This window comes from Lissotriton vulgaris, chromosome 3_1, assembly GCF_964263255.1.
Source record: "Lissotriton vulgaris chromosome 3_1, aLisVul1.2, whole genome shotgun sequence".
Lineage (NCBI taxonomy): Eukaryota > Metazoa > Chordata > Amphibia > Caudata > Salamandridae > Lissotriton > Lissotriton vulgaris.
The window spans coordinates 1,159,495,892-1,159,519,463 of NC_141689.1; the positions used below are offsets into that span (position 1 = coordinate 1,159,495,892).

Below are 23,572 nucleotides of genomic sequence, written 5' to 3' on the forward strand. Positions count from 1 at the left end.
CACGCATCATTTAAATTTGTTTTTTCATCTCCCTCAAGTTAATAAATATGTCTCTTCTCCCCCCAAGTATTTTTCAACAAGGTACAATTTGCAAATGTGAAACATTTCCTTTATGTTACCCGTGTCAATCTTGGAACCCAAATTAAACCTGTACCTCACTTTCAAAACCACACACTCCTTTGAACATGACGAACTACACTCCTTCTTTCTCGAAGACACCTAAACATATGTGGGGTACTTGTTCAGCACACTCTATGTACAGTTTTTTAACAAAAGTGAAGCAGCACACTTCAGTAACATTATGGGGCATTTTATCAAGCACAGCAATAAAATTATCGCCGCTTTAGCAGCAGAAAACTCCAGCAAAAGCGGCGATAATGGGCTTATCGCCGCTTTAGCGGTCGTTTTCTGCCGCTGAAGCGGCGATAATTTTAACACCTGTCCTTGAAAATATGCCCCCTATGTTATTTCAAAAAAAATATTTTCAAACTTAAAAATATTGCCTCAAAGACTTAACCACTAATACACAATGTATAACACACCTTATTAATTTGTACCTCACCTCTGTTGTTAGGATGCAGATTTCAAATTTCAGAAAAGCAATATTTTCTTTTTCACACAATAAATGTAATTCAAGACTCTCATCAAGAACAGAACCAGTAATGGAAAAGTTTCCCCATCTTTCCGCACAGAAATAGATGTAAATAGCAAATCAAAATCCTTCCTTCATTTTTTCAAATTGCAAATCACATTTCTATTGGTTATTCATATTAACCCTCTCTAACTCTCTAATAAAATGCCCGAAACTGGTTCTCTTATTTTGTGCTTTTGAGACTCGCCCTGAACCCTTACGACAATTCAGAAGCCTAGTTCTAATAATAGTACTGCAAATTTTCAACAACACATTTTTTCTAGAATATACTACTCATTTTCAAAAACTAACTTTAATAGCTTATCAGTTGTAATTAATTTTCCATTTCATATTATAATACCACAGTTATTTCTACTCCTCCCCCAATCACCTTATTGCCAGTTTCCATACGAACAGTTTCTGCAACATTCAAGGGCATGTGTAGGTCACAAGTTCACCCTATTGCATCCCAACAGTTTCTGCAACATTCAACAGCAGGTGCAGGTCACAGGTTCACCATCTTTCATCCCAAAAGTTTCTGCAACATGGAACACAGGTGCAGTTCAAAAGTTCACCATTTTTTAAAGGTCATGACAGTACCTTACAAATGCAAGCAGCAAGTGTGGTTGAGCTCTGCACGTCTGATCGTATCCTATGTAGTGTACGTTTAAAAAAAATTCTATTAACCAATCAGAAACATACTTTTTCACGAAACTAACATACACCCTAATTTTCACTGCACATTGTTCTTCATCAGCCAATCAGTTATCGTTTTCTAAAAATAAAAAGCTTCTTCTCCACCTTTCAACATATCTCATTTTACCAACGGACTACATGAGCTACAGATATCTTTTGATTCCTTCCAGCCATACCTTCAAAATGCCAGTAGGGATCGTAGGACACAGCTATGTTTTCTGGTGCAAAAGGTATGCTGAACACAGACGTATTGACAAAACCTAAGTTTACAAAATGTGGACATTAAATGGTTTGCACAGAGAGGATTAAAGTGGCACCAATTGTTGCCTTTGGTTAAAACCTCTTTGCATCTCCAACACCCTGACCTCATGATTGTGCACTGTGGTTGCAATGACCTAGGCACATTTACTGGGGTAGGTCTGGAAATGCTCATGAAAGATACTTTTGCACAATTTATGTTGCTTTTGCCTCAAACTGTCTTTGTATACTCCAATATATGCCAAAGACAGAAGTGGAAATGGTCAAATCAATTCTGTCTTCAGATTGGGAAAGCTGGGAGGAATGTCAACAAAGCTGTGTCTGCATACCTCAGAGATCATAGAATGGGGTCCATCTTCAACAACAATCTACGTTTTGATATGGCTGACATATACAGAAGTGATGGAGTTCATTTCTCAGATCAAGGAAACAGAGTTTTTCTCAACAACCTAAAGCTGTGCATCCGCACTTACATAATGACAACAAGGGCTCTTTTTAGAGCCATCCTATAACTCAAAAGTCAGCCGGGTCCTTTTAGGCCCAGGGAACTGCATCCCCTTGAGCCTGGTGACAATGTTTGGGAACTGCGCAAAGAACCCCTATCCCCCGCACTCCCTGCCACCTCCCTGTCTCCTGCAGCAGGCGGTATTCCTTTTGAACAAAGACAGCTACTCCATGCAAGCTCCCTTTCCCCAAAAGTAAATCTGCTTTGCTTCATAAAAGCGAGAGCAAATTTCTTCCTCTCATTCCCATGAAGCGAAGCAGAAGTTTGTAAACATAGAGCAGCAACTCTGCATAGATCCCACCCTGCCATAGCAAACTACAATGTCCCAGGGGTAGGCACCACAGGTCATTGTTGGAACCGGCCCTCGGAGATAATGATACCCAGGGCCATGGAAATCTCCTCAATGGAAATTGGACGATAAGCCTCCATCCAATTTAAAAGCCTGTGAACATCGTACTCCCCCCAGGCCAGCAGTCTAAGACAGACATCCCCATTTTAATTCATTAATGCCTGTGGAAGTAGTGCCCCCCGGGACAATGACACTTACATTTTACGTATACCTCCAAAAATGTGCTGCTCTGCTGAGCGGAGGGAGAGGGAAGACGCATAATCCCCATATCATTATATTTGCTCCGAGTAACTGGCGTTCCCCATGACAGAAGTAAACCCAACATCATAAGTTAACATTGATCCCGGAAACTGGCCCACCCGGGGGCTTAATTAAATGAGGCATGCAACACAGCGATTCATTTTTATTTTTCCAGTCGTGATTTCCAGGCCCTACGCAAATCACACGGATCCCGCAGAAAACATATAAAAAATGTTTATTTTTTTACCCCAGACTCCCTGTGGCACTTCCAGAGCACCATAGGGAGGTCAAAGTGTTCCTACCTTGCCCTCTTCTACTTTTTTTACCGTTTTCCCCCATACTCGTTTCAAGAGAGTCACAAGATGGCTGCCAACGCTTCCTAGTATGAACTGTTGGCAACCAATCACAGGCAAGCTCGTGCTCGGAACGGCTAAGCTAATCAGATCTCACAATTCTCAAATATCAATATCTGTAAATCTTTAAATATCTCAGAAAACTACTGAATGAATTTACACCATTTAAAAAAATTGTGCTTTCTGAACCAAGGCCTATCTCTCTGCCAAATGTTGTGTCATTCCATTCAGCAGTTCAGGCTGTAGCTGTGTCTAAAGTTTCCTATGGTAATTTACATTGAGAAAACACGTTTTGGGACCCACCTTTTTTCTCGGCCCCTGCTTCACAAATCACCCCCAAACTTTCAGGACAGAAGCTGATCTAAGTGAGCTATTAGTTTTGAAAAGTTTGAGAGGATTCGTCAAACGGAGCTAAAAATATTGGCAAACGAAAAAAACCCTTTTCCTAAAAATAACTACCTACTAGAGTCAGCCAGTAGGTATTATATATGTATATATCATGTCATTAGGTGGTGGTGATTCATTGACGATATATACGTCATCTGGAGGGGGTCAATTGAATCAGCCAATGAATGTGAAATGTGTGAGTGTTAACATGCTCAATTTAGAGTTTACTGCCCAGATCAGTACAAATGTGGTCCAATTTCTTGATGTAGAGCTATATATAGTGAACAACACAATACAAACCAAGCTCCACAGGAAAAGTACAGTGGGCAACTCAATACTGCATGCCCAGAGTTCCCACCCACATCATCTCATAAAGAGTATACCCTACGGAGAATTTGTCCGTATAAGGAAGATTTGTAGTTCTGATGCTGACCTTGAGGTTTGCCAGAATTACTCCATGCAAAGATTTCTAGCCCGTGGGTACAAGAGTAGTGACTTGAAAACAGCACTAGTTAAAACTAACAACTTGAGCCGTGATGAATATTTGGGGACGGTAACTTACAAAACCATGCATAAACCGAATCTCAGTAATATTAACACTTCCCATGACCCAGATCCTGTACGGCAAACAACTACCTTTAGCAGCCAGGACAAGGAATTGAGAAAAGTAATCTATAAGAATTGGCCAATTGTGAAAACTGATTTAACCATGTCCCAATTAGTGACTAACCTGCCTCAGATTACTTTTAGACGAGCACCCTCTATGAGGGAAGCCCTACATTTTTATCCATTCTTTTGCGCCATCTGACCTTTTCTGCAAAACATAAAATAAAAAATTCTATTTGTACATGCTCTTGCCTATATTCTGGTCTTGGTGGTTGTTTGCTGCTCTCTCATTTGCACTAGTGCACTTGCACTTTATTGGATAATATGTGTTTTAATCCCATGTTGTATTTCCGTGCATCAGCTCCAAACTGTTTTTAGATCCTTGGCCTAATTTAATGTATTCATATATTTACTGCACTTGCACTTTAGTATTGAACAGGAGTTTTACTGCTCATTATCTGCAAGTTTGGTCATGATAAATGGGTCTGGACACAGAATATGAGGACGTGTTACACCATTACCAATGACTAGTTAGTGATAACGAGGAACATAGTTACTATGGGATTGTGACCACGATTAAACTCAATAGATTTTTGCTATCATAGCAACTTATTCGTGGCAGCGGGCAACATTCATTTTTGGAGCATCTGTATGGGTAGGAGGTAATGGGGCTGTGTCCCCCACTGTGAGTCATACACATCGCCTATCAGGATTGTAAATGTACATTTAAATATGGGTTAAACTGCTACTGTCTGCCCTAGTTTATAACATAAAAAAATCTTTTTACCCTTGACCTGACTCTGTAGTCAATAGCGGCCCTGTGAAAAGAGGTTAAATCTCTTTTGTTTTATTTGTTTTTTTTAACACTCAGCACTGGCATTATTGACATTTTATCACATCAGCCTTACTTTTATCAAATGAATTTCAGTACACAATGTTTTTTTGATCAGGGAGTATTTGCTGTTTTGTCCACTATGGTGAAATTGCACTGACTGTGTGTATGAATTCAACCCACAGCAGGCTGGATTTTTCTTCTTTTAGAGAAAGTCTTTCTTTGAAACTTATTTCTCCCGATCATTGTATTATGTTGTTTCGTTTCATAGTATGCTGCAATTGGCTTACAGGGGAGGTGGGTAATTTACAACACTATAATAATTAAAAAGGGTCCTAGCGTGCCATGTGATCAAGGTCGTGGGAACACGGCCGAAACGCGTCATGCTGATCTTCACAAAATAAAAAGCACTTATTGAACTCTCAGCACGGTGTAGTCTGTACCTGTTTATCCGAGGAGTTGGAGTGACAGGATTGTGGTTTTCCATATTTATATGGCCGATATGGTGCCTTCTGGGTACTGTACTCTGTGGAGGAAGGCTGCAGTGACGTGCTCAGCATCAACTCGACCCAGCTGGACTCCCGCCAATCGGAAGTGAGATGGAACATTCAAATAGTAATTGGTGCATTCTACTGATTCGCAACTGACATATGATTAAGGCACATCGCCAAAACGTGGCATGCCAATTCTGCAGCAAATAAACAAATCTTCTTACCTACCCTGTTGTGCCGCTCCGGTTTCTTCTTGCCGAAGCAATCCTTTTGTACATTTGTAGCGTGCTAGCCCCTGGTGCGCTTTTGGGGGAACCGCCTTGCAAGTGGCTGGTATTTCATGGGCAAGAGCTGGTCTCTCGTTGTGTGATTCCGAGGTATTGGATTGACACCAGCCCACCACTTCCAAGCAAGGACAGCAAAGCACCACTGTGGGTTCACGGTCCGTGATTACACAGAGAGACCTGGTATATGTACTGGAGTCTCCGGTACTGCAGAACTTGGGTTGTGTGGTTAAGGCATCTGGGGACCAAGGAGAAGACTTTTTTGAGGCAGGAAGATCAGGATATTCTGAGATGCACCCATTTTGCACTGTGTTGAACTTTCCACAGCACTCACCTGCTGTGTCCCTTCGTTTTCTTCTTGCCGAAGCAATCCTTTTGTGTGTGTGTATATATATATATATATATATATATATATATATATATATATATATATATATATATATATATATATATATATATATATATATATATATATATATTAAACTTATCCATCAGAGTTTTAAAAGTAATGCATGTAAAGGCGTTATATACTTTATTAACAACTCTACAGGTCAAACAATGCCATCTAGGTGTGATGAATATTAGACTGCAATTCCCAGAATGCCTCTGAATGAATAAAAGGCATGGCTGTATTAACAACATATTAAAGCAGATGAAAATCCCTGTGAAGAAGGCTATCAAGATTTGAAATGAAAAACAGAATCCGCACTAGTGGCAGTCATGGACAACATCAGGATGTTGCTGGATAATGGTGAAGCAGTGCTTTTGGTGCTGCTTGACTTTTCCGCGGCATTCAATACTATCTTCCACCAGACTCTACTTAGTAGATTGGGAGACATAGGCATCAAAGGAAACACACTGAAATGGTTGTCCAACTTTCTGTCCGACAGAACTCAAACCGTCAACCTAGGCCCATTCTACTCACAGACTACTAGGGTGACCAAGGGAGTACCACAGGGCTCATGCATGAGCCCCATCCTATTTAACATTAATGTTACTCCCTTGGTGAGACTTTTAAGGAAGTTGGGATTCACCCCACATCCTACGCTGATGACACTCAATTACTCCTCTCATTTAAGAAATCCAACTCCAATATTCAGAACACCTTTGCAGAAGGAATGAAGGCCATAGCGGAGTGGATGAAGGCCAATTTTCTCCAACTTAATTCAGCTAAGTCGGGGATAATTCTATTTGGTGAAGCCACTGTGAAATGGAATGAATTAATGAATAACTTTATTGTGCGGTTACTTAAAACCATTACATTAAGACCAAAGTATAAAATTACAAATGTTAAAACCAAAAAGGTTTCTATAGGCAAGCATTTATGAAAAGTTCTCAGAGTTTAAACGGGCACACGCAGTCGGGGAGCTGGAAGGGCCACCCAGTTTCCCGCAACAAAGTCTCTATTCCTGTGCGCCCTTGGCTGCCATCAGCTCGGACCGGGTCTGTTGTATAAACTTTCCGAACAAGGCCATCTGTTTTACTATGCTCAAGGTGTATAGATGATGGATTGCCTCCTTAGCTGTGCGTGACCCCGCGTTCCTAAGGATGGGCCTGAGGTAGAGGGTGCGGGGTGCACGTAGGGCAGGGCAGCAGAATAGTAAGTGGGCCAATGACTCACGTTTGTAATTACAGAGTCTGCATTCCCGGACTCCCGTGCCAGCAGTTCCCAGATGATATAGTTCTTTGAGCGGGAGGGGGTGCAGTCTGTAGGCTAAAATCTTATGGAGAGCTGGGAGGCCCACGGCCTGCGTGAGATGGTTTAGAGGGTTATACGCGGTGTGCGGCAAGCATAGAGACTCGTGAAAGGCTCTTTTTGCAAGAGACTCCAGGTCCAACTCCCGAGAGCAGGAGCGCTCTTGCTTTTTTATCGCGTGTTTGATGGTCATGTAGTTGACAAGGTCTGGATTCCACGACTCGATCGCAAGGTTAAGTTGGATCATTGCTGATTCAATGGTGGTTGACCAGGGGTTCCCGGGTTCCATGAAGATATGTTTCAAGACGGCCTTCAGTGTGTTATCGTGTGCCGCTGTTGTGAGATAGTAATATTTGCTTAAGGCTGCCATCTCTTCCAGATTTTGTTGGTTGAGTGAAAATTCCAGGCGAATTAGAGTGTTTCTTGTGCATTTTGGTAAATGGTACAGTCTCTTGTATGCCCCGCAGTGAATTTTTTCCAACTCCTTGTTCAGTTTGCCTGGGTACGCCTGTTGTGCGTAATTAAGGGCCGGCATTAACTTGGCCTTGAGGAATCTTTGAATGGCAGTTGGTGATGGACTATATAAAGAGGCTTGTAGTTTACATAGGGCGAAGGTGATGCTCTTCCCTTTACCCTGAATTTTCTTTAGGTGGGTGCCACACAGCCCCGATTCGTGGAAGGAGACCCCCAGGTACGTGTATTTCTGTGTGCTGTCCAAGGTCAAATGGCCGAGGCTCAATTTTGCTCTTTTTTTCGGGGTAGTGCCCAAAGATGACTATTTTTGACTTGGTCGAGTTTGCTACCAGCCTGTTTTTGTTGTTGTATGTTGCCAGGGCAGTAAGTGCCTTTTGAAGCCCTATTTTTGTGTGATCCAGGATTACCAGGTCATCCGCGTATTGCATAAAATTAATTTTGGTTGCCCCGATCTTTGGAGTTGCTAAGGCGGCCCCCGACAGGGCTATCTCCATGTCTGCTGTGTATAAGTTAAACAGCAGGGGTGCCAACACGCACCCTTGTTTTAAGCCACGGTTTGTGTCAATCTTGTCGGTTGCAGAGTCACTTGAAAGTTTAATTCTTACCCAGGTGTTTTGATACAAGGATTGTATCGCTCTTAGCAAAGAGGGGTCGATAATCCAATTGACCAGCTTTCTCCATAGGATGGTACGATCTACTCCATCGAACGCAGCTGAGTAATCGATGTAGCAGGCGAATAATGGAAGACTTTTGCGCAGCCGCGCTCGATTTGCTAGGTAAGAAAGTGCGGTGATATTGTCTACAGTCGAGGACCCTGGTCTGAAGCCGGTTTGACAGAATGGCATGAGATTTTCTTCGCTTGCCCAGTCTGTGAGGTCCTTCAGGATGGCGCTGGCGTAGGCTTTGCCCTCAATGTCCAAGAGGGCGATCATGCGGTAGTTCATTGGATCCGATTTGGTCCCTTTCTTGTGGATTGGGTGCAAGAGCGAGCCTCGCAATGAGTCAGGCACGTCCCCCGTTAGCCAACAGTCAATGTATAGGTAGGTCAGGTTTTCGGACCAGAATTCAATGTTTGCTTTGAACAGGTGGCCTGGAAGGCCGTTGGGGCCCGGTGCACCGTTTGGTCTGATTTTTTTAAATATTTTGGACACTAGAGATTTTCCGGGAGGGGACGTTGTATCAATGATTAAAGCCGGATTCTCTCTTAATGAGGGCATGTTGTGTGGCTGAGTGATTGATCGTTCTTCGTTGTAGAGCGCTTTTACGTGAGAGACCCAGACTGATGCCTCGAGGGAGTTTTCTCTGTGGTTTGTACCTCGACCAAGGTGACTTATGTAACTCCAGAACTCTTGTGATTTCCCGGGGCTCAGCAAGTCGAAGACATTGAGCCTCGCAGTGGTTACGCTTTGCAGTCCACACTTTTTTGGAGTGGCTCTTTGCCGCCTCCTGCAGTTTTATTTGGTTTGTGATTGTGCAGTTTTTACTGAGGGCTTTTCATTTTTTGTTTAAGTCCTTTGTACTCGTTTTAATTTTTGCGTTAAATCCATAGGTCGTCGGAGGATGCCAGTGAGTTGCCCTTTGTTTGTCCCCGCGTCCCCGGAGTTTTGCCGCTAAAGTCACGGTGATTCCGTCCCATATTGCTATTGCATCCTGGCTGTGTTTGCGCGGAGGCCAACCTGCTCACGAGTTTGCCCAGTTGTTAAAAGTTGCGGTGGCTACTTGTCCCTATTTAATTCTTCTAGGCAGCTTTATTCATTCTTGGCCGTCCGTTGCCCCGATGCATACGGGCCTATATCGTGAATTCACTAATAAGTTCATAGTGATTGTTAGGGCTGCATGGTCGCTGTCATTGCGTTGGTGAACAATGAAGTTTGTCATTTGGGCTTACAGTTTATCGCTTAAGATGATATAGTCGATCATCGTTTGATTATTGTACGTGGGACCGACCAAGGCTCCCGGGGTGTTCTTTAAGAGCACTGTGTGCGCCGTCGCCAGTTTGTAAGATTTTAAAAGTTCATTCAGTACTTTGGCGGCCCGCGCTGTTGGTTTTGCTCAGTAAAGACCCCTATGTTGTGGGTGTTAAAGTCACCGAGGATAATGCATTCTAATGATGAGTGGCGTAGCAGTAGGGTTTCTAGTTGGTTTGCAAGTGTGAGTGAGTTTGCTGTGTTCTCCTACAAGTTATGGTAGATGTTGATTAGTAGTATTGGAGCAGTGCCGTTGGTGGAATGGGGGAATTTCAGAATGCCCGCCTGAACGGTGTCTGGTTGGTTGTGAAATTCCGTGAATTCTATGTCCAACGAGTGTTTGATGTAGACACAAGTCCCCCCTGAGGGTCTTCCAAATATGTTGTTCTTTTTTGCTGCTTTGCCATATTCTGCATATCCTCTTAGCGACAACGGTTGGGTCAGCCAAGTTTCCTGTATGCATATGATGTCTGCTTCCTCCAAGAATTTCACCGCGGCTTGATTTAGTAGCAGCTTTTTGAGGCCTGAGACATTCCACGTTAATATTTTTAAGCTCTCGGTGATTCTCTTTTTGTTTGAAGATTTTACTCACTCAGTGGGGGTGTGTTGATAAGATCGAGCAGGGCAGAGTGTATTAGGAGCTGGAATTTAGTGCTGATGGTAGCCAGGACCAATCTTTGCTTGCGTGACCCCTGGTTATGCACAATCGATTTCCTTGGCTGGGGTTAGTTGTGATCTTGATTGGGGTTCCATTGATTGAACTAGTGTTTATGCTGCCTTTACACCCCTGGAGAACGGACACAACTTTTGGCCGATAGTTGGAAGAAGTATTTATGTGTGTGATGCTAGCCACGCCCTGTTCCTGGTTGTCCAGCTTAGAGTGTGACATCAAGGTTTTTAAAATTGAGGGATATTTTTGTGCCGGCTTTGCCTTTATCTTTATGCCCCAGCTTTCCAATAGAGAATGTTGGATCCTCAGTGCCTCCGTCAGGTCTGGGCTAGTGAAAGTTAATTCCATTGTTTCGTTTTTTTCCTCCGCATCCGGGGGCAGGAAAGAGATGTTTTCGATGTCTGTGGTTTTTATGCCTTCCAGTCCCGGGATGTTTGCGCAGAGTGTTAAAAGATTGCTGCAGTTGAGGATGTCCCATTTTCCTTGCGAGGTATATTCTGGGTGTAGCAGTATTTTCCGATATTTCGCGCTTGCTTGATTTACAGAGCTTGCACTAGCCTCGTTGAGCCAAATTTTTCCCTGAGTCCCGATTGGAGGTAGCAATGTCGAACCAGGCTGGAAAGAGTTTGTCTGCTGTTTTGGCCCTGTTGTAGGTTGAGGCGCCTCAGTGAGCATTAAGCTGGGTGGGCTGTTCTTCCATAGCCTGTTCACGGCGTGCTCCAGTTTGAGGTATGTTAACCCGAGGGGGGCGCTCTGGAAGTCTCCAATGGTGTCAGTGGGAGTTTTTGAGTTATCAGAGTCTAATGTTCCGCTCGATATGAACTTAGTTTGCGCAGAGGGCTCAGAGCTTGTTTGGCGGGACTCCTGCTCGTGTGGCGTGGCTTTATTTACTTCATCGTGGCTGAGTACCTGCGATTCATGGGCCTGTTTTTGTGTTATCAGAGCTGTAGCGGGTTGAGGGGCCCCAAGGAGGGCTGGCAAGCTTGGATCCGGTGCTGAAGTGACTATATGTGGATTTCCAGTAGTTGGTTCGATTACTTCTGCGGTGTGCATGGTGGCTGCCAGGTTAGGTGTTTCAGCTGTTATGGTGTTACCGGAAGGCTGCTTATTGGGCCGTAACCAATTGTGAATAACACTGGTGGCATATGCATGGTTTTTCTTCTCCTTGTTGAGTTTTCATAGTTTTTTCTTGTTTTTCCTTGACAGATTTTGTGACTCTGGGCTGGGCGGTTTGAGAGTTTGTTGAGAGACTTGGTTTTCAGCCTTAATCTGGGTAGTTCTTGTTCCGCAAGCTGTGGACGTTATGGGCGAGGCCATGGAAGCAGGCTTTTCTGAGCTGCTTGGGCAGAGGATTGCTGGAACATTATCCATAGAGTGTGCCTGGGCGGAACCCTGTGTGGTTAAAGGCGTGCTCTTCTGGCAGTTTTTTTTATTTGCTTCACCCTTGAGGTCCTCTATTAATGTGGTCATGATGTTAGGAAGTTTTTCTAAGCTGTGCAGGATCGGGCTGCAACTACATGACTCTGGCTTGAATTGTGTGCTGTCCTGCGCTCTGCGTATCAGAGCGTTCAAGTTTTCCAGTTTTGAGTCTATCCCAGAGATCAAGTTTGCCACTATTTGTAGTATATTGATCTGGACGTTAAGCTTGTCCGCGTGCATTATCGCTGCTCCTGTCATTGAGAGAAGGGCTTCGCTGATCAGTGATAGATGATTTGTGTTCGCGAAGCCGCTAACAGAGAGCGGGGGCAGGGCCGTTTTATCGTGTTCCGGGGAACCCAGTCTTGGCGAATTCAATAGCTGGTTTAGGGTCCTGACGAGTGGTTGTCGGGTTGCTCCTTCCTTTGTGGCGGGGGAGCCGTTGACCAGACCTGTGTGCATCGCTATGATGGGGGGAGTTGTTCCTTTCTTGTTGGCGTAAGTGCTGTCTGAGGTATCATGCATATCCGCTTTGATTGAAGGAGGGGTGCTCCGCTGACAGTCCTCTTGTGGGGGGAGAGTCTTGGGCCGTGTTGTTTGATTGGATGGGCCTGAGCGCCACCCTATCTGATGTCGTAAGTTTGAGAGGTATTCCGCTCTGGAGGGTAAGTATTGTTGGTGAGATGGGAATCCTGTTGGCCCGAGGACTTGTGAGTGTTGGACTCGGTCCTTCCTCCCTTGCTTTAGTGGTAGGTAAATTGTCCGAAGTCCTAGGAGAGGCGGGGGGGGGAGGTTGTTTTGGGCTCAAAAAGCTTCTTATGTCTCTGTTTCCAGCGGAGCAGTTTGAGCGTTCTTTAGTGCTGGGCCTAGGCTTGTGCGCGTTTAACTTCGGGGGGCTATAAGGCTTCCCCGTGATGTCAATCGGGGGGTGAGCTGTGAGGAAGTGAGCCGGCTGTTCCACAGTAAAATCAATGTGAGGTCCCGGAAAGGCCGGGGTTGCTCCAGTCGCACCCGCTGATCCTGAGTGTTCCCCATCCCAGGGCCCTGGGCCTTGGTAAGTCCCCCCTAGTTCTAATACTGGAGGATAAAATAGCTGCGCCTTCTGTCTCTTGGCAGAGCTATGTGGCCGGGGCCTCTCCTGGGATTGGATTAGGGTAGAGTTTCTGGTCCTCATTTTGGGATTGGATTGAGTGGCTTGCCGGCTCCTAGGCAGCTGCTGCTTGTTTGGTGGAACCCACGTAGTAGATGGAATCTGTGGAAACTCCTGGGATCTCCTGCTAGGTTGAAAGGTGCCCTGGCCACCCTGCTGCTGCAAATCCAGTGATGTGCTTGTGCTGGTAGGCAAGCTCAAGTTACCCTGGGGGAAGGACCAAGCTGTGTGCCAAAAACTGTGGGTGGCCCCCTGGACGCAGGGAGAGCGTTGTTCAACTTCGCCTGGGTAATGTTCTGCGGCTCTGGGCTCTAGGTCTGCTGTGTACTGGCCGCTGCTGTGCGGGGAGTTGTGATTTGGAGGCTTGGGGCTCTGGCTCTGCTCTGCTGCTGGGTGCTATGCTTCCATTAGCACCCGTGACCCCTGTTGATGCGGGCAGCGCTAAGCTTGGCGCCCCCTGGCTCCCTGTCCTCCTGGCCCTGTGGAGGGTTGTGGGGAGTTGTGGGGGTGGCGCCAGCCAAATCCGTTCCGCACCTAGGTGACCCTGGCCACTAAAAGCGGTCCTGGCCCCCCCAGCCGCACTTCCCCTGATGCTCCCGGCTGCCCCCTGCACCCAGATCCCAGGCAAAGTCCGCTGCTCCGGCAGCTCACTCTGGGGCGGGGGCGGGGGAGTGCAGGCAATGAGGTGGTGAGTACCTGTGAGCCGGGGGGCTGCAATGCCGCTTTGCTTGGTGATATGCTTGCCGCTTGCTATGGCTTGCGCCGTCCGCCGGCTGCAGATGAAAGCAGTCGTGTCGCAGTTCCGCCGCTCGCTTACTTTGCCCCTTTAGCCTTTCGCCGCTTATCCACTGCTTGACGCCAACCGCTGTGCAGGTAAATGGCAGCGTCAGCGTCTGCAGGTGACAGCGGCTGCGGATGGCGGATAGCGGCAGGGTAGTGGCGGTGGCGGGAATGGCTGGTGTTCGCTGTTCCGCTGTTCCGCTTTCCCACCGCTTTCCCACCGGGCTGTGGCGGGCTGTGGCGGACTATGGCGGGCTGTGGCAGGCAGTAGCAGGGGCTCCGGCTCTGGCTCTGACGGCAGCGTCAGCAGCGTCTCTGGAGTCCTGCTTGCTGCTTGCTGCTGCTCTCTGGTGCTCTCTGGCGGCTACCGGAAATCAACTGTGAAATGGTCCCCAAGCCGGTGGCCAGAGGAATTAGGTCCTACCCCATGTGCCAAACAGGGGGTAAAAAACCATGGAGTTTGGTTGGACCAAAAACTCACATTGGGAGATCATGCCTCTTCCACCGTTGGAGCTGGTTTCCATAGTCTCAGCTTACTCAGAAGAGTCTTCCCCTTCTTGCCACTATTAACCAGGAAAACCTTGATCCAGGCTCGAATCTTAAGCCGCTAAGACTACTGCAATGCGCTGATGATTTTTGCCAGTGAAAGTTCCTTAATCAAACTCCAAGAGATACAGAACACCACGGCCCGACTGGTGACCATTGCCTAACCCTGGGTGGTGAACTACGCTACGTTTGCGTAGTTTGTGTAATTTTGGGAACTTCGCGATTAGCATAGAACGCAAAGTTACCAAATACGACGCAATCTGTAAAGTAGTGTAGCGCGGTAACGACTTACCCTGATTCTGCGTTCGCCGACTTGCTTTCCTACCCATCGCGTGCGCCACGAGATTTGGAATCCGCTCACACGATTCCCGCGAGAGTGTGCGAATGCAGACACGTCATTCGGACGCGCGATCTGACTTCCTGCAGCAGTGTTGATATGATCGCTTTCCCGAACACGCAGAAAATGCAACTTGGTGAACAATATCCCTCGAGCATCATAAAACCTTCTTGAAAATGATCATTTTGCTCAAAAACCTCCTCAAATTGCGATTTGGCTGTAGTTTTTTGTACAAGGAGTCCTTTTTCTTTTTTTACTTTTTTTTCAAGAGGAAGGAAGTGCCCCTGAGTCTTCAACATCCTGTTCCTGTCCTGCAGGCTCCTCCCAGTGATTTGTCCATGTGCTGTTCACTTTCATTTGGATTTGGAGCTGGAAGGATCACTTTTTGTGTCTGTCTGCTACATCATATTATTGGATCGGATTTGAGGACTTTTGGATTTGAGATTTACAAGTAAGTTGGAGAATTGGAATTGGTGTACTTGTTTGTTTGATTGGTGCATTGTTTGCCCCTACATTTTTGGGGGATTTTTATCATTTTAAAAAGTTATTGTTGTGGTTGGCCTGTAGTTTTAGTAGGGGCCTTGTAAATTCTTTTTCTTTGATTGTAATTTCAGCCAGTAGGCCCAGAGGTACTCATGGGTGTATGTTTCTGTGATGTCTGTTGAATTTGAAACATCATTCAGGGCATGGATGGCATTGGATTGAATTGCTAAATGTGGGTTGTGATGTATTTCACTTTTTGGGTGTGTGTTAATAAATACCTTTGTTGTGTGTGCTTGTTGCTGTCTAACTTTCCAACCTTTCTTAGCCCTGTAGATTTTCGTTTTTGCAATTTTGTATTAAAGCTGGGTTGTTTAACATACCAGGTCTCCTTTGTCTGACCATATATATAGGCCTGCTTCAGTTTATTGTTTTCCATGGCCTGTTGTGACTGTGAATAACCATGTGGCTGGGGGCCATTTGTGTTGGTAGTTTAATAGTCTGCTGCATTTTCCATATAGGCCTGCATGTCTTTCCTTTATTCTCTTTGGCTTATGCTTCTTGTTGTTGTGGGTGGCGGCCATTTTGTGAAGGCAGGCTTTGTGCATTTTGCCATAGGCTTTCATTGTCTGTTTTTATTTTCTTGATATTGTGGGTGGACTGGCCATGTGGTGGCGGCCATTTTGTGGGACCAACCACTGTGCTTTTGACACAGGCCTCCAAACTTGTGGCCTAGTCTGCCAGTAGGCCCAGACTCCCATAGGTACTCATCAGGGGAGCTTGAAGCAACTGTTTATATGTTTTCTGTTGAATTTAAACACCATTTAGGGCATAGATGGCATTGGATTGAATTCCAAAATGTGGTTTTTGGAGTGGTATTTCTTTTTTTTGGGTATGTGTCAAATAAATAGGCCTTTCAGTCAGTAGGTAACCCTGGGATTTCAGCTTGCGGACTTCTGGCAACTCCCCACTGCACAACGCAAACTTACACTTTTTACCTTCTTCGCCCGGTCAATATGCGTTGTCGCGCTCGGTAATGACTTTTTGTGAAGATCGCAATACCGAACACGGAGAATTTGCAATATGTCGAAGAATATCTCTCGAGCAGCATAAGACCTTCTCAAAAATGATGATTTTGGTCATTTTGCTCAAAAAACACCCTAGGTTGTCATTTGGCTGTAGTTTTTGGAGCAAGAAGTCCTTTTTCTTTTTTTTTTCTTTTTTTAAAGAGGAAGGAAGTTCCCCAGAGTCTCCAGCTTCCTGTACCTGTCCTTTGTCTTCCCTTTCTGTTATTGTGGGTAGCTGTCCATGTGGGTGGTGGCCATTTTGTTAAGTCAGGCTTTGTGCATTTGCCATAGGCCTGCATTGTCTGTCTTCTCTTTCTTTTCTTGTTGTTGTGGGTGGCCTGGCCATGTGGTGGCAGCCATTTTGTGGGACCAGCCACTGGGCTTTTTGCCATAGGCCTCCAAACTTGTGGCCTAGTTTGCCAGTAGGCCCAGACTCCCAGAGGTACTCATCAGGGGTGCATGAAGCAATTGTTTCTATGATGTCTGTTGAATGTAAGCATAATTTAGGGCATGGATGGCATTTGAATTGAATTCCAAAAAGTGGTTTTGGGGAGGGGGGGAGGTTCACTTTTTTGGTGTGTGTTAGGCCTTTTCAGCCAGTAGGTCCACAGGTACTCATGGATGCATGAAACAACTGTTTCCATGGTGTCTGTTTATTTAAAAATTATTTATGGCATGGATGGCATATGTATCAACCAAATTTTTAGTCGCAAACGCTGAGAATCGCAAAAAACAGGGTTTGCAATAAAAAATTTGCTATTTCCGATGTATGAGGCACAATCGCATTGCAAAATAAGAAATCGCAATGAAATGTATGAAAAAAATCGCAAATAGCGAATTCACGAAAATCGCGATGTTGAGAATCGCAATTAACACCAAGTATGAGCAGGTGGTAACGAGGTGCAAACTATTTAAGGAGTCCCATAATTGCAACAGATTTTTCCACAATGGCTGGGCTGTATGTGATAGCCAGGAGGCTGCTACTCAGAGCTGCTGCAGAGGAGGAGATGCCAGGAGAGGATATGCCGTGCGGGCATTACCCTGTTCCAGCGGACTGAGGAGGTCATCCATACACACTACAGGCTGGATAAAGACAGCATCCTTGATCTAATTGAGGAACTCAAACCTATTCTTGAACACCCCACACGCAGGACACACACCATCCCCACCCACATCCAGGTCCTGTGCTCACTGCACCTCTTGGCATCAGGTAGCTTCTAGGTGGCGATAGCCTCAGTAGGAGGGGTGTCACAGAGTGCATTGTAGTGTTTTTTCCATGCGTTCCTTGATGCCATGGTTCAGAGGCTGCCCCACCGCATCCACTTCCCCTGCACCCCACAGGCACTAGACCAGACCAAGCAGGAGTTCTATCAAATAGCAAAATTCCCCCACGTTATTGCATGCATAGATTGAACACATGTCACCATATCCACCCTCCCACAATGAGTATGTGTTCAGGAATCACAAGTCATACCATTCCCTGAAAATACAAGTGGTGTGTGTTGCCAAGCACATTATCACTGATATTTTAGCTAAATACCCAGGCAGCACCCACGACTCGTTAATCTTTCGCCACAGTGGGATCCACCATTGACTCACTAATGGGGAGTTTGGAGAGGGCTACCTTCTAGGTAATTGCATAGGAAACAGTGACACAATAGTATAGTACAGCAGTGGCAGGACAGTGTGTAACCTATTTCCTCTTGCCTCACAGGTGACAGTACGTATGCAGTCCGGGACTTCATATTGACCCCCTACCTAAATCCTGCAAACGCTTGGAAGCGGAGGTACAACAGTGCCCACACTGCCACCCGCAGTACCATTGAGCGGACCTTTAGAATACTCAAGAGCCATTTCAGATGCCTACATAAGAGTGGAGGAGCACTGCAATACAGCCCTGAGACCTGCTGCAAGATGGTGGTTGCGTGTGCCATGCTGCATAGCATCGCCACCAGGAAAGGCACCTCAGTGGAGCTCAGCGATTCAGACACATCAGATGAGGAGGGGCCAGCTCCAGGATGCAGGACAGCCGGTGTGATTGTAGCGGCAACCGGGCGACAGAGGCGAGATGACATAACACAGAACTAGTTCTAGGTGAGAAATGATGACACAATGCTATGTATTCTGGATAAACTGTGTTTAATATTCTTTAAGTAAGGATTCATAATATCACACAGCCTGTGTAGCACACAATGTGGATAGTATTGTCACACACATGTTGGATGCACAGTGCAAAAACAATATATTGTTCACAGTTCTCTTTGTGCAATTGGTTAATCCACCCATTGCCATTAGTAAGTCCGGGTACCTCAACAGCGGCGCTGACGTCCCATTGCTCTGTGCCTCGAGTACACATTCCCCTCTTCAGTGGCATCTGCAGCACTGCCATGACTCTCACTACGGCGCCTGTCCTGTTGGGGGGGTGGAGTGAGGCTGCTACGGCTTGATTGTGCGTCCTCCTCTAGCGAACTAAGGACTCCTGTCCCACCAGTAGCAACTGTCTGCAGCTGATCCACAGCTCATGTGACCTGAAGTAATCCCCTAGCCATGTCCTGGCTGTTGTGTGAAACCTCACGCTGCATGTTAATGCTGCGCTGTGACTGGATAGAGGTGGCTGAGGCCAGATGGTTAACCGCCCTTGTGAATAGTTCAAGGCGTGTGTGGAGGCACTGACTTTTACGGCGCCTAGCAGCACGGTCCTCCCGTATCTCTACACAGAGTGCCTCCAGGGCACCCGTCATGCCCCTGAAGCCCACCCTAAGCTGTATTTGAATTGCCTGTATGCTTCTCCCCTGGAGTTGCTGAACCTCAAGCATGTTTCCTTCGAGGCCGTGGAACACTGACTCCTCTCCTGCCACAGGTGTACTTGGGGATGGACGGGCCCTGCGCCTGGATGGAATGGCTGGTGTGGGACTCTGAACTGCTTATGGTCTGGATTGTAGCACAGACTGTCCTTGGACTTGGTTGTCTTCTTCCTCTGGGTCACCGATTTCGTCCTCCAGCAGTTGCAATGGAGCCACTGCAATGCGCCGGGGCGTTTTTGTGAGATGACTGGACTGCGCTTCTCCTCCTCCTCCACTTGCCCTGGCACTTCTGCGCTGTCTGACTCATCCTCCCCTCCAGGCCTCTGGCCCTGTGTTCCTTGTGGTGCTGTGGACGTAAATGCACACATCAATTTGCTTTCCAGCCATGCATTGGTAATGCAATAAATTACACTATTTGGTTTATTACATGGGTCCTGACTGTCTGTATATTGCATTCACTCATACACACTTACTGCTTGAGCCTAGCTGGATTTCACTGTTCCACTGTTTGTTTAATGTGACTACATCTCCCATACTGCATTGCTGTGGTTGTGTGTGTGCCTGCACTGGATTGGCATTTGTGATGTGGGGGTGGAGTAGGTCGGTATCAGGGGTGTGATGGCATACTTCTTACCTTGTCTTGGTCCTGGTATGTCGGAGCTTTCGAGGTCAGCCATGCCGCTCACACTCTCCGGTAGTAAAGTACCCTCAAGCAATTCCTCCATTGGCGTGGAAGCAGAGGCAGTGGATGTCCCGCCACCAGTCAGTTTTGCCTCCTGCAGCCTGGCAGCAACCCTTTCCTTCGAAGGCAGGCGCATATTGTACCAGCGTTTTCGCAATTCCTCAACGCTGCGGTGGGTAACGCCTATGGCATTGACCTTCTCTTGGATCTCCGCCCATATTCTCCTTTTGCGGGTCCCTGGCACTCAGAGGGTTTTTTTTTCCAAATAACAGTTCATGGCTCACCGCCATCTCCTGGATGAGCACCTCCTGCTCCCTTTCAGAAAACGTCTGTTTTCTCTTTCTTTGGCTTTCACCCTGCTGCTGCTCCTGTGCAGCCATTTCTCCAGTCTCTGTTGCAGTGCACTGGTGCCTCAGCCCTCCTTCCAGCCTCTCACTCTGATTCTGAAACTCAGGTGCAGCATGAGTAGTCACACTTCCTGGTTGTGATGTCATCAAGCTGCACCTGAATTTCAGATTACCCGTTTTGTGATTCCTTAATTGCGAGTTCGCAAATTCTGCGAATACGCAATTAAGGAATCGCAAAACGGGTAATCGCAAAAAAATCTGCGATTTTTAAGGAATCGCAATTTATTTGCAATTTTTCGTTACATACCGATTTGCGATTCTAAAAATGCAATTCGCTATGAATCGCAAATTGGGAATAGCAAATTCGATTTTTCATACATATGGCCCATAGTGATATAGGCCTGCTTGAGTTCATTGTTTTCTGAGCCTTGTGCCTGTGATGAGTGACCATGTGGCGGGGGGTCATTTTGCGGTGGTAGTTAGTAGTGTGCTGTGTTTGCCACATAGGCCTGTGTGTCTTTACATTGTTCCTCTTGGCTTACTGCTTCCATCCCAATTGCCAGCTGCAGGTCCCTGATGCTACATCCATCCCACATGATGCACAAATTAAGGCCAAACAGGTTCCACTACATTTGTATTTTTGTTTTTGTTATTTTCTATTCGTACTCTTCCTGAGTGTACACAGTACACTAGTAGTAATTCAAATTAAAGCACAACAAATTCCACATTTGACTGATGTTCTTCTGGATCTTTTGCTTTTAGGCGCAAAAAAGTCTGAGGAGGAGGTGTCTGTCATCATCGGCCGTTGTAATGCCCAACAGGCATCCTGCTGTTGTACGCGACGTGATATGTGGTGTGACCTGACCAGACATCTCTGCAACTTGTGCAACTGAGTGCTGCTAACATCTGAAGAAGATGGGCCCAAAGAAAGCAGGTACCAGGTACTCCAAGACCAAGAAAGTTGCTGAGAAGAAGGAACAGAAGAAGGAAGTGACACTTAAGTTTGGTGTTCCCCCCACCACATTTTTTGGGAACGCAAAAATTACGCCTGCAGCAGCGGTGTCCGGGGGGGGGGGGGGATTGGGTGGAAGCTGGGGGCTGCACCTCTGCTTCAGTGGGCCCAACCCAGCAACCCAGACCCAAGCACATGAGTATGGAAGAGGTAGCCAGCCTAATGGTGGAAAGCAGTGATGCTGAGCCTGAGCTAAACTTATCGCTATCTCAAAGTAGTACCCAATCAACGCAGGAGGAAACACAGCAGCTAAGTGGTCAACAATAGCCACAAGCACCGCCTGCAATAGTAATTGTTTTTCCTCCTGAAGTAGGGGCAGTTCATGAAATTGAGCCTCATGCAGAGGAAGAAGAAGAGGAAGCCACTCATTCAGATGATTCACTGTCTTCCAAATCTCCAACAAGGAAAAGGAAGGTTAGTCCATCAAGTTCTTCGCCAAGCCCACCTTCTGATGATCTAGATGCCACTTGGATGCCACAAACTGAGTCTGAGAGGGAGACACGTCCCAAGACCAGGCTGGGCAAAATGAAGGTTTCAGAAAACCTTACACTCATGGAGGTCAATGTAGAACAGCAGGATGATGATGAGCCAGTCATCACGAACATCACTCCCGGCACAAGGAGATGGAGACCAATATTTTTACCCTATCCGAAATCACTGCGAGGGATGTAGCACGCATACCTCCAACACAGGTAACACTACCATGACCGACAGCTTCCATATTTGTATTAGCAAAGGCCCGGCAGCGACCAACATCCAGCACAACCACCACCTCAGTAGAAGTAGGTAGTGGTACAGCACAGAGTCAAATTCAACACACACCCTCCAGTTCATCTGGCATTGAAAGTGGCACCTCCGGCAGGAGGCAAAATTTAAGCTCCCCAGTTTGGGACTTCTTTACGGTTAGCAAAAAGGAGGAGAGCATTGCTACATGCTCCATTTGTAATACCTCTGTTAGTCGGGGTAAGCTTGGCACAAACTATGGTACCGGAGGCCAAATAACCCATCTGAAAAAACACCACGTGATCAACTGGGAGGACCACCTTTGTGACATAAGAATTGCAAGCATTCGTGTTGGTGGGGATAAACAAGTAGAAGATACGATCTCAATGAAAGAGGAAGGACAGTGAGACAGTCTCTCTGGTAGTGGTACACAAAGTATCCCTGTCCCTAGCAGTGCAGTGTCATCATCGCCCATATCTTCTTCAGCAACATCTCAGTGCCACTAGAGTAAGAGTCAGCCTGGGACAGCAAGGAGTACCTCAATAAAAACAAGTGCCTCATTGAGCCTAAGGAAAACCATGCAGCCTATTATTATCGACATGTTTAGGCAGGCGGGGCAGTACGAACGCAACCACCCAATAGAACGCTTGTACAGTGGGAAGCTGGCTAAAATGTTAGCACTGGACCTTTTCCCTATTTCTTTTGTTGAAGGGTGGGTTTACTGGAATTCATAACAGCCATCTACCCAAAATACGTTATACAATACAGGGTTAAACCCACTAGAGTCAATAAGGACCTGGGTAATTATCAGAATGAAAGGAAGGGGTCCTCAGACACAAAAGTATGGATTCCAAATTATTTCATTTGCAATTAAATTCATTCAAAAAAAGCAAAGCCATTGTATGCAAAAGAGTTTAATTCAAAAGTGCATATACATCCTATTTGATAATTTAGAACTCATAATACATTTAATTTATATAACAAGTTTGTATTATATGTACGTGCCCACATTCACAACGGGGAGGGATGAAGTGAGGGAAGTGTCAGGGATAGGATAGGAATGGTCTGATGCATTCAGTGAAAAGTCTTATTCTTAATTGGAAGACTGTGTACATGTGGTCCCTTTAGCCAAAGGCCACAACATGAGGCTCATAAAGAGTCTGAAGTATGACTAACGAACAAAAGGCCTAATTTCGCTAGAGCCGTTAATGTCTTGCTTGGGGTCGGAGTTGGTCGATGATTGTGTAGTCTACGTTTCGACCCGGTTAAACGGTAGGAGTCTGTTCCTTACAGAGAGGGTCTTCGTCAGGACAAAGAAGTTGTGGGTGGGCAACCTCCTGGGGGATAGTTAAAAAAAAAACAATTAGGAACACACCCATCCTGTTGGCAATTCCAAGGAGGGTGGAACAGTGTAACAATTAAAAACGTGTTGTCAAATTGTGTCAGAATCACACTCTTAAGTTTGAAAAGTACAAAGGAAATGTTGCTCACCTATCGCGAATGGCGACAGGGGCTGGCACAACAGAAGTAAATTCTCCCGGACCGTAGTGATTATTTTGGACTGCAGATAACAAGAAAAAGACGTTTTTTTTCTACAGATCTTATGATTGTCAGTTGGAACAGACAAAGTCTTGAAAATAGAACTGAGCTTGTTGGGTTATTCCTCTTTCTGATCGAAAGCAAGTCTGTGCTTCATTGATACACATTGGCGCAGATAATTGGTGCGCAGCTAGATAGTGAAAGAGTCCCTGAGAGGTGACATACTATCTATTATGTGATAATATAAAAC

General features: G+C 45.9%; 1 pseudogene; it reads right to left on the reverse strand.

The window, feature by feature from the left end:
- LOC147727619 (uncharacterized) overlaps nt 1–19,837 on the reverse strand; it is a 58,627-nt pseudogene extending 38,790 nt beyond the window's left edge.
- Nucleotides 19,838–23,572: the final 3,735 nt, after the last annotated feature.